We start from the raw sequence: 11799 nt of genomic DNA, 5'->3' as shown, positions 1-11799 counted from the left end.
TTACGTTTATTATGTTATGGATATTATTGTTACTGTGGTGTCACCGCCAGACACCACACTTGCTAGGTGGTAGCCTTTAAATCGGCCGCGGTCCGTTAGTATACGTCGGACCCGCGTGTCGCCACTGTCAGTGATAGCAGACCGAGCGCCACCACACGGCAGGTCTAGAGAGACGTACTGGCACTCGCCCCAGTTGTACAGCCGACTTTGCAAGGAAAGGTTCACTGACAAATACGCTCTCATTTGCCGAGACGATAGTTAGCATAGCCTTCAGCTACATTTGCTACGACCTAGCAAGGCGCCGTATTCAATTGATAATTAATATTATGAAGCATGTACCGTAACGAGAGATGTTCTACAATTGTGGATTAAAGTCAAGTATTATATCAACTACGTACTTTATTTGCAATTCTCAAGATATTGTCCTGTTCCAGACCTCACGCCAGTCAGCGTGTAATTAAACGCGTGCATTTCGGCCTCCTCTAGCAACAGTGTTGGCGCTTCTGCCAACACTACAGTTACTCTATTTAGAAAGTGAAAGTGGGCAAGCTTTGATTATTTAAATATGTTAAAATGTAAAATAATGTAGAATAAGTTGTAGCCCATCAAATGGACGGCTTCAGGAAAGGGAACTACCCTAGTCAGGTAAGCGAGGATATTTGGGAAACCCGACCGGGGACCGGCAGAGGGAGAGTGCGGACAGTTCGGCTGGAGATACCAAAGGGTACAGTTCGGATGCAGACGCGAAAGCGGACAGTCGGTCTTTAGGCAGCTAGGAAGTAAAACGATGTAGAAAAATTTCGCGTTGTGTGGTATCGCGGAACTTAGTGTCTGAGCGGTGAGCAGCCGCGCGCCTGGCGGGAACTCTTAACTTTTCGCATAGTTAACGAGGTGAAGTATCGAACTTGTAATTCGCGATGAGATTGTGAATGATCGAACTGTGTCAAATGGATATGCGCTCGAGTGTAATATTAACTCTGAATACGACCACTTTCGCTATTAGTTTGCTTTCTGAATAAACATTCTAACCAAATCGGAACTGTGTGGCCTACGTCATTTATGGGTCGTTAACTTAGTTCCCGATATTATTATTACTGTTATTATATGTTATGTTACCTTTGTATTTCGCAAACTTGCCATCGGCCAAACAATTTAACCAAAGAGTCAGAAGTGTCTAATTTAGGGCGTGTAACGCGACAGGTGCGGTTCAACCCCTAGATGAAGTTGAGCCAAGACATTTCGACGAAGAGGAACCGCATGTGAGCACGAACATCTTTGGGTTGTTAGCTCGCAATAACTCTGTATTTGAATACGCATGCCTATACCACTTTCTTTGGCGCTTTTGTGTACCATATGTAATACTAATACAGAAAGTTGCTGATTAGTTAAAAACAGTGCGAGACCTCAGCTATGAATGAGAATAACTGTACATGAGCCATTTTCCAGAAGAAGATGAAAGACGGCAAGCTCTTCTGGCCCGTCCACCTCCCGGTTGGAAGGCCCTTCAGGGCCATTCGTCTTTCATTTTATCTCGTATGCGAAGTTTATTTATTGTGTGTGGGCCGATCTTTTACATTCAGATAGAGTGATTGAGCACTATGTACTCTAATGATTTGATATTCCATTTAGTTTGCGTTGTGGAACTCTTCTTTCCACTGCTTTTCTTCTGCAGTGTCTTTCTTGTCCACTTGATACAACCGAGGCATGCAGCTGAGGGGTCGAGTACGTTTCACATTACTTTTTGCTGGAACTGATCGTGTCGCAGTGGCGCTGTGAAGGCGACCAGAAACGAGGCTATCGATTTGTCGATCGCTATAACGCCTAGTTGATGTGTTAGTGAGAGGAGAATCCAACAGGGAAGTCTTTACGGGAATGTGTGTGTTGTGCGAAATATTTGTGACAAATAGTTATATGAATGTTGTACCACACCCTTATACTCGAAGTAATTTACAGTGTCCTCGTATGTTCTTGCCTAATCACACACTCGAAAATCGCGACATATTCGGAAACGAAAAGCCAAATAATTGGGAGAAGGAAGAACGTGAATTTTAATGCAGCTCGTTTCAGTCGCAGCAATTAAAAGTGTTTTGTAAGGTTTCTGCCTAACTACTGCCTCGTATTCGGAAATGAACACCCAAATATTTATTTCACCCTTCTTTCTGTAATCAGATGGAAATGCTAAATCAGAACATACTTGTATTACATTCATAACAAAGTCCCAGACTGTGTTAACGCTAATATGAAAAAAATAGCGTGTAGTTAGTTGGGAACTTACATCCTTTCACTCCGTAAACCACGACGTTATCCATTACGCTGAGGGTTAATCGCACGACTGTTGTCTCATGACTTGTTTGTCATAATATTTCTTTGAGTCTTGTATCGTTGCTGCGTTACTAACTGACTTTAACGATAAGGACGACGTCTTTGTGTTACATTTTCGTTGCCTCAATACTTTGAAAAAACGTACTGTGGTACACACACTACAACTACCAGTAAATGAATAATCTAAATGTACGCAGAATGAGATTTTCACTCTGATATGAAACTTCCTGGCAGATTAAAACTGTGTGCCGGACCGAGACTCGAACTCGGGACCATTGCCTTTAGCGGGCAAGTGCTGTACCATCACATTTTTGCGTTTTTTGTTCGGTATTGTTCATTGCGTTTGATCTGGGCGGACGTCACAAGGCATCCGTTCAGGTTGATCGTTGATTCCTTTACGCAGTTTTTTATTACAGAGGGCGAGCAGCACTCTGTCCGAACACGCTGAGCTACCGGCCCGCACCACCTGAGCTACCCAAGTACGACTCACGCCCCGTCCTCACAGCTTTAAATCCTCCCGTACCTCGTCTCCTACTTTCCAAACCTCACAGAAGCTCTACTGCGAACCACGCAGAACTAACACTCCTGGAAGAAAGGATATTGTGGAGACATGCCTTGTCCACAGACTGGGGCATGTTTCCAGAATGAGATTTTCATTCTACAGTGGAGTGCGCGCTGATATGAAACTTCCTGGCATATTAAAACAGTGTGCCGGACCGAGACTCGAACTCGGAACCTTTGCCTTTCGCGGGCAAGTGCTCTACCATCTGAGCTACCCAAGCAAGACTCACGCCCCGTCCTCACAGCTTTACTTGCGCGAGTACCTCGTCTCCTACTTTCCAAACGTTTCGCAGGAGAGCTTCTGTGAGGTTTGGATAGTAGGAGACGAGGTACTGGCGCAAGTAAAGCTGTGAGGACGGGGCGTGAGTCGTGCTTGGGTAGCTCAGATGGTAGAGCACTTGCCCGCGAAAGGCAAAGGTCCCGAGTTCGAGTCTGGGTCCGGCACACAGTTTTAATCTGCCAGGAGGTTTCGAAATGTACGCAGTTCACACAGGGGTATTTCACACGCGCTAGCAAAAGTTGATGGTCAAAAGCCCACTATTGACGTCACGACTACAAAAAGTAGTGTGAAGTCTACTCGACCCGCAACCGAAGGGTGCGTTAGGGGGTCGAGGACGTCGGACCAGTACTTGGATGGGCGGGGGGAATGGACAACAGCGGGCCTGCAGGGCGCTGAGGTGAAATCCTGGCCTGGCTGCCTCTGTTGTACGCTGGCTGACGCCTTCGCTAGTAGTCTTATAGCGAGGGTGGTGTATTATGATGGACGCACGGTGTTTGTTGGCGAAATGACGATACTCCGGCTACAGAGCCAGCAGGCTTTGTTGCTGGCCTTCCTAGAACTGTATGTCCGGTCCCGCGGGGTACGTGAACCCCTGGTGCCACCCGTAGCTCTCGCCCCCTTTGCGTATTGCGTTTGTGTGCTCCCACGCCTGTGTCTTCCCGCACGCGCAGTGTGCGAGACTGGTGATGATGCCTTGGCCGTGACGTCAGCTCACGCTTGCAGGCGCCGTTTGCTCTGACAAGAAACTATTGCATTGGAGGATGTTGTTTAAATACGAGGGTTGGAACTTTAATAGTGTCAGCTATTTAGTTACAGCTCGTACAAGATAGATACGTGTTTCAAAGTTTTACTGATGTTCAAAGTAGTCACCAGCATTCTGTATAACCCGTTGCCAGTGATGTGGAAGTTGTAGGATACTCTTTAGCAGTGCCAGTTGTGTTGACAGTTCGAGCGGCGCGGTCTATTGTTCGACGAATTTGTAGCAGTTCTGAAGCGAATGCCGTGAAGTGTTTCCTTCAGTTTGGAAATCGAGTTGAACTCACAAGGGCTTAAGTTAGGACAGTAGGTGGTATACCACTTAGCAGCCCCATCAGTCAAACAAATCAGTAACAGCTTGCACTGTACGTGCTTGAGCACTGTCCTGCAAAATGATGGTCAGGTCCTGCAGAAAGTGTCATCCCTTCTGTCTTTATGCAGCTCTTTTTAGAATACAACCTACGACCAGCTTAGAGAGAGAAGTGATGACACTTTCTGCAGGACCTGACTGTCATTTTGCTGGACAAAATCCAAGCACGTACAGTGCAAGCTGTTACTGATTTGTTTGACTGTGGGGCTGCTAAGTGCTATACCACCTACTGCACTCCCTTGACTTAAGCCCTCGTGAGTTCAACTCGATTTATAAACTGAAGGAAACACTTCACGGTATTCGCTTCAGAACTGCTACAAATTCGTCGGGCAATAGACTGCGCCGCTAGAACTGTCAACACAAATGGCACTGCTAAGAGTATCCTACGACATCCACATCACTGGCAACGGGATATACACAATGCTGGTGACTACTTTGAAGTACAGTAAAACTTTGAAACACGTATCTATTTTGTACGAGCTGTAAATAATTAGTTGCACTATTACAGTTCCAACCGTCGTACATGTGTGGTGGGAGTCCAAAGCTTCGGAGACGTAATTGGCGCAGAGTTTGCCACTCAGCAAGGATTGGCAATTACGAGCTTTTGGCGCACTCAGCACCATTTGTTTTGGGTGGTTGCTGCGCAGAAGGACGGCTGTTCTCTTCCCGACCGACGGAGAGAGTATTTCAGGCATCATCTATACCGCTGGCTGCGAAACTTAGAAACGCCGTGGACGCGCTTAGTGTGTTGACTTTGCTCCAGAGTCCTTTGATCGACCTGGTGGGCAGCTGCCCTGAGTGCGGTATCGGGCTGCACCCGACACAGCCATCGGCCACGTAACGACGACAATGGTAGTGGTAATGTACGCAGCCCCAGCATTTAGGAAATTAATAGATTGTTTAAATGCCCCATCTGCAGTAGACTCAACTATACTGAGGCTGCAGTACAAATCAGTTGTGCATCCCGGTCATTGGTGCTTTGTATGCCAATTCATGTCGTGTGTAATTTCCTTGCCCCTCGCTACACACTGGGCTGCACAGCATCTCACAGACAGCAGTCAGGATCAGTGGTCAGTGGTCAGTCTTGTCAACCATTGAGTCTCGGACTCCCAGTTTTGCTTGACGTTAATCATTAACGTTCATTTAATATTCAAGTGCATTTCACTATTTACACAAACGTGTTTGATTTAAATAAATCGTATTGTGATGTCAAGACTCATCCCCTGGTCACAGATTTTGGTGGATACCAATTGATTTTTTTCTAACAATTATTTGTGTGACGTTAATCCAACTCGAGTGACGTTGCAAAGGATCAACAACTAAATTCGCATATTCAAACATTTGCATGTATTTGACAGTGGTGGGTATTAATGAGCTCAGCTCTGATACTGGTGGTGGTGGTGGTGGTTAGTGTTTAACGTCCCGTCGATAACGAGGTCATTAGAGACGGAGCGCAAGCTCGGGTTAGGGAAGGATTGGGAAGGAAATCGGCCGTGCCCTTTCAAAGGAACCATCCCGGCATTTGCCTTAAACGATTTAGGGAAATCACGTCTGATACTGGTTTATTCAAATCAGGCAGCCTCCAGGTGCTGCGCACGGGCCAAAGGGGCCATACACTTCGAAAGGCTGCATAGGTCTGTGTGCCCTATTTCGGGAAACTGTTTAAAATTAACAAGCGGGCTATGTAGATATTCTGCCAAGGTTTTGTTTCATCGTCTCAGTGCTAGAGGTCAGGGCAGCGTTTTCTTGGTGCGTGTCCGCGCAGCACTTTCTCATTCACGCTTAGGGGCAGGTCAGTTTACATTGAGCATCGGCAGTTAGGGTGTTGTATTTGCTTGCCGCACTAAGAAACCTGTTTCAAGGTTCTTCTCTTATGAAAATTCGAATACGAAAAAAGACGCTGAGAAAATATGGGGACAGAGAGGTGAAAGCTGCAGTTATGCCAGTGGCGTTGGTATTACAGGAAGGACATTTTGATTTGTCTCATCGTGTTGTGAAAAAAATGTTACTTGCAAGTTGGTGATAGCAAGAAGAGCTCTGAGAGTTTCTACACAGATCAAGGTACCATTAAAATAGCCTGTCTTAAATGAGAGCATAATGAAGAACTCGAGTACGCCTAACAAGCAGCTGATTGTAAATCCAAAGCGGTTTATGGAAGATACCTGGAATATTTTGTGTGTATTTATAGCTCTAAGCTGAAGGTACGTAGTGCTTACATACACTCCTGGAAATTGAAATAAGAACACCGTGAATTCATTGTCCCAGGAAGGGGAAACTTTATCGACACATTCCTGGGGTCAGATACATCACATGATCACACTGACAGAACCACAGGCACATAGACACAGGCAACAGAGCATGCACAATGTCGGCACTAGTACAGTGTATATCCACCTTTCGCAGCAATGCAGGCTGCTATTCTCCCATGGAGACGATCGTAGAGATGCTGGATGTAGTCCTGTGGAACGGCTTGCCATGCCATTTCCACCTGGCGCCTCAGTTGGACCAGCGTTCGTGCTGGACGTGCAGACCGCGTGAGACAACGCTTCATTCAGTCCCAAACATGCTCAATGGGGGACAGATCCGGAGATCTTGCTGGCCAGGGTAGTTGACTTACACCTTCTAGAGCACGTTGGGTGGCACGGGATACATGCGGTCGTGCATTGTCCTGTTGGAACAGCAAGTTCCCTTGCCGGTCTAGGAATGGTAGAACGATGGGTTCGATGACGGTTTGGATGTACCGTGCACTATTCAGTGTCCCCTCGACGATCACCAGTGGTGTACGGCCAGTGTAGGAGATCGCTCCCCACACCATGATGCCGGGTGTTGGCCCTGTGTGCCTCGGTCGTATGCAGTCCTGATTGTGGCGCTCACCTGCACGGCGCCAAACACGCATACGACCATCATTGGCACCAAGGCAGAAGCGACTCTCATCGCTGAAGACGACACGTCTCCATTCGTCCCTCCATTCACGCCTGTCGCGACACCACTGGAGGCGGGCTGCACGATGTTGGGGCGTGAGCGGAAGACGGCCTAACGGTGTGCGGGACCGTAGCCCAGCTTCATGGAGACGGTTGCGAATGGTCCTAGCCGATACCCCAGGAGCAACAGTGTCCCTAATTTGCTGGGAAGTGGCGGTGCGGTCCCCTACGGCACTGCGTAGGATCCTACGGTCTTGGCGTGCATCCGTGCGTCGCTGCGGTCCGGTCCCAGGTCGACGGGCACGTGCACCTTCCGCCGACCACTGGCGACAACATCGATGTACTGTGGAGACCTCACGCCCCACGTGTTGAGCAATTCGGCGGTACGTCCACCCGGCCTCCCGCATGCCCACTATACGCCCTCGCTCAAAGTCCGTCAACTGCACATACGGTTCACGTCCACGCTGTCGCGGCATGCTACCAGTGTTAAAGACTGCGATGGAGCTCCGTATGCCACGGCAAACTGGCTGACACTGACGGCGGCGGTGCACAAATGCTGCGCAGCTAGCGCCATTCGACGGCCAACACCGCGGTTCCTGGTGTGTCCGCTGTGGCGTGCGTGTGATCATTGCTTGTACAGCCCTCTCGCAGTGTCCGGAGCAAGTATGGTGGGTCTGACACACCGGTGTCAATGTGTTCTTTTTTCCATTTCCAGGAGTGTATTAAGCCTGTAGCAGATGTCAAAAGACCGTGAACCGTACCAAAAAAAATTCACCAATCGTTTCAGGAGAGAAGGGGCACACATGATAATCGCCCTCACAAAGCCATAGTTGACGTTTGAGAGATGCTATAGAGCACTTAGGCGCAATTCCGAGTAGACAGTCATTACTGCGAACACAAATTGTCTTTGAGTCACTTCGAAAACCAACTCTCAATATTAAATTATTGAATGAGCTTTCTTCAATGAGATTTTATGAAACTACAGGTGATAAGCTTAAAATGAAGTATGTAACTCATTTTAAGCATTTCAAGCTAAACTGTGACTGCAGCTTGAAACAACCTAAAACGGGTGTCTGTGACTAGCACAGCTTCTGAGAAAAAAACGACCTCTGCTTAGCACTGAACTTCAGTCAAAAAAGGAATGCTGGAAGAGACCTTACAATTAAGAAAGACTTTGTTCACATACCCCAATTTGATCATGCACTTCCTGTGATTGTTTCATTATTCGCAGAACCTGCGTCTACCAAAATCGAATGTGACCAGCCAATTTTACACACGTCTGTTACGGTTATATGCTTTCACCGTCCATGTACACGATGATGATTCTTCATATGTGTAATGCTCTAAGGAAATGCAGTCTAAAAAGGACCCAGCACAAGTTGTATTGGTTATATATATATATATATAGTTCTAGAAATCCAATTGAAAGACTTTCCACACGTCAAGCATATTGTACTATTGTCCGATACATGTGGTGGTGAGAATAAGAATTCGACGGCAATGTGGACAGCACGAGTGTTTCACGTGGAGGTTACTCATCTTTTCCCAGTTCGTGGACATTCCTTTGGGCGACGTGATAGGAATTTTGGTCTGATTAAAGCAAAAGTGAAGAAAGAAGAAACCATTCCTACAGCAAAACCTTATTTATCAGCAATGCTGATGTGCAGTAGTATCCCATCGCACATTATTGTTCTTATGGACGGAAGCTTAATAACGGACGCTTAATAAAGCTATGGAAAGAAGGTCTTGACAAATATTTCTTTAAGAAACGTATTGTCAAGGGAACTAGTTTAAAACTCAGAAGCATTTTGTTCAGAAATGCATGGCAAATGGTTCAGTACTAGGCTCACTAACATACAGTGGTCCACATAGACACTATTATGGCCTTCAGAAATACATTAATGGTGTATTGAAAAACCCGAGACTATCAACAATGGACTTTAATCCAGTGAAAAGAAAGACAAATAATCGGATGTCGGGGATTTATTTCTGTACATGGGTGATCTAAGTAGATTGTGGTTACACGATATGCTTGAAGATAGTTACCTGTAAGCAGACATTATTTAGAAAACAGATATACATGTGGGACAGCAAGAAGAAGAAGAAGAAGAAGAAGAAGGACAAAAGATTATTCAGTAACAAGAAACTATAGCATATAAACTGTCCATTATAATGCATGGAACACAGAACAAAACAATGATGTTTATTTGTTATTACTTTACCTTCCTTTATTTTATTTTTGTACCTTCTTGAGGATTCCCTGATCGTAGATATTATTAAGAATAATATTAATGATTTGTTTTAATGTGTCCTGAGTGTTAAAATAACGTTTGAAATAAATATTGGCTCATTGTAACCTACTGACACTGATTTGTGAGAAGAGAGCGTACAAATGTTAATCAGGAATATTATTTTTCACATTAAAACGTAGGTTAAAATATCTAGTATTATGGAAAGATTTACTTAATACCAGTATAGTTCCTATTAAAATATACTTGTATATTAGAATCAAGTTGTTAGATATATAAAATGTAAGTATTTAAATTGCCCTATCTTGATAAACATTTTATTCTGTGAGCCTTTCTACGGGAAAACGCCTCAGATGTCGGCTCCATTACGCACAGTGCATGAAGATAGAAACTCGGCTTGAATAACAAATATAAATGCTTTCACCGATTTCAAAGACCCCCCCCCCCTCTCTCTCTCTCTCTCTCTCTCTCTCTCTCTCTCTCTCTCTCTCTCTCTCTCCAATCATAAGCCAAATGCGGTTGAAACCCGAAACTCTGTTTTATGTGAAGTAAATACGGTATTGAGAGTGGATTTTGCTTCTTCCACGCATAAAAAAATACTAATAATTATATATCGTTTCGACGGTGAATACTCTGAATTATACTACAGTTGTAATGTAAGCCAAGTATTCGAATCAGATGGTTCTTTGGAACATGGATGATTCAGATCTGTAAAATAGGCTCGTTGTTTTCTCTTTAATCACTCGATGTTAACTTTACTCTCGGCAACACTTCGTGTATGCGAACAAATACGAAGCTAATTGTGTTTCGGAATACACCGATAGTACGAAACTCATGCGATAGATTAGCTGCGACGTCCTCATACGCTCACCACAATTTGGTCTACGCATCACATATGCTCGAATTAATAATTGACGCATTACGAAACGAAACTATTGTGATCAAAGCGAGGAAAAAAATAATGGCCCGTGGGGGGATCGAACCCACGACCTTCGCGTTATTAGCACGACGCTCTAACCAACTGAGCTAACGGGCCGGTTGGTGAATGAAGCAAAAAAGCCTGTAGTATTCAGTATCCATCTTGGCCTTCCTCCTAATGATTCATTTATTCAGAACCGTAGACATCAAAGTGAGCTGTCACGTATACATTAACATGAAACGAAGACATAAATTTAACCTGAGTGGTTTACCAACAACATACTAACAAGACGCAGCTTCATGCTATTCACGTATATGACTTCGAAAAGTAATCATGAAACTTAGTGAGAAAGCTGCTGTTTATCTGCTATTTTTAGCTTAGTATTTACTTGACTGCAGGTGTAAAATATTTTCTTTGAAATCAAACATTGATCCTTATTCATAGTAAATTATTACCAAACACTGCTACTTGCCAAGTAGCTAAGAAATTTTTTATCTCTGAATCTAAATAATCGGATGATATGAAGAAGAAGTAGGTTAATTTGGTGTGTTTTTTAACTTTATTTGCAACATTTTGATTTTTCAGTACGCTATTTTAAACAAGGTACATTTGCTTAACTGACTTCAATAGTAAACATGCGAACCCGGAAGACCTAACTGTAATCAGTGGAAGTACCATAAATATTAATGCAAGAAATTTTAGAAACCGATGTATCAACATACCAGGGTGGTTTGGAAAGTTCTCGGAACAGAATACAAAAAAAGTTACATCGCTGAAAGTTTTCTTATATTTTTGAATGTAGTCTCCTTGTAGATTAATGCACTTGGCTCAACAATGTTCCAGTGCCTTGATCCCATCTCGGAAATGAGTTTCCTCCAGGCCTGCAAAACAGTTGTCAACTCCGGCTATCAATTCTTAGTTTGAATGAGCCTTCGTCCACCATGAAAAATTTTCAGTTTTCGGAAGAGATGGAAGTGTGACTGAGCCATATCAGGTGAATGTGGCGGGTGTGGCAACAATTCATACCGTCGTTCGTGTAATTTTGCCTGGACGACGGCATACGTGTGCGGGCGCGCATTGTCTTAATGGAAGATGACTTTCTTCTTTGCTAAACCTGGTTTTTTTTCGCGGATCTTTTGCTGCAATTCATCCAGGAGGTTCGCATAGTATTGGCCAGTGGGGAGATAGTCTACAAACAGAATCCCCTTCGCATCCCAGAACACTGATGCCATGACCTTTACCGCCACTCCGCGCAGTGTGTAGTAGTGACCCAAGTTTCATCTGTGGTCACTTACTGGCTCAAAAAGTCTTGTTCGTTTCTCCTAAAACGGGCCACACTGCTTTCTTTGGTGGCGGAGAATCAACATGTTTCCACTGCTTTGACTGTTGTCTTGTCTCTGGGGCATAGTTCAAATAATCAT

At 44.7% G+C, this 11799-nt stretch overlaps 1 non-coding gene across 1 annotated transcript; it reads right to left on the bottom strand.

Moving 5' to 3' along the window:
- Nucleotides 1-10421: 10421 nt before the first annotated feature.
- Trnai-aau lies at nt 10422-10495 on the bottom strand. The gene has a single exon. It is a non-coding gene; the product is annotated as a tRNA-Ile (tRNA).
- Between the last annotated feature and the right edge of the window lie 1304 nt (nt 10496-11799).

The sequence above is a fragment of the Schistocerca americana genome, chromosome 8 (assembly GCF_021461395.2).
Source record: "Schistocerca americana isolate TAMUIC-IGC-003095 chromosome 8, iqSchAmer2.1, whole genome shotgun sequence".
Classification (NCBI taxonomy): domain Eukaryota; kingdom Metazoa; phylum Arthropoda; class Insecta; order Orthoptera; family Acrididae; genus Schistocerca; species Schistocerca americana.
Note: the sequence above shows the minus strand (reverse complement) of the source record. Positions and strands in the feature narration are given on the sequence as shown.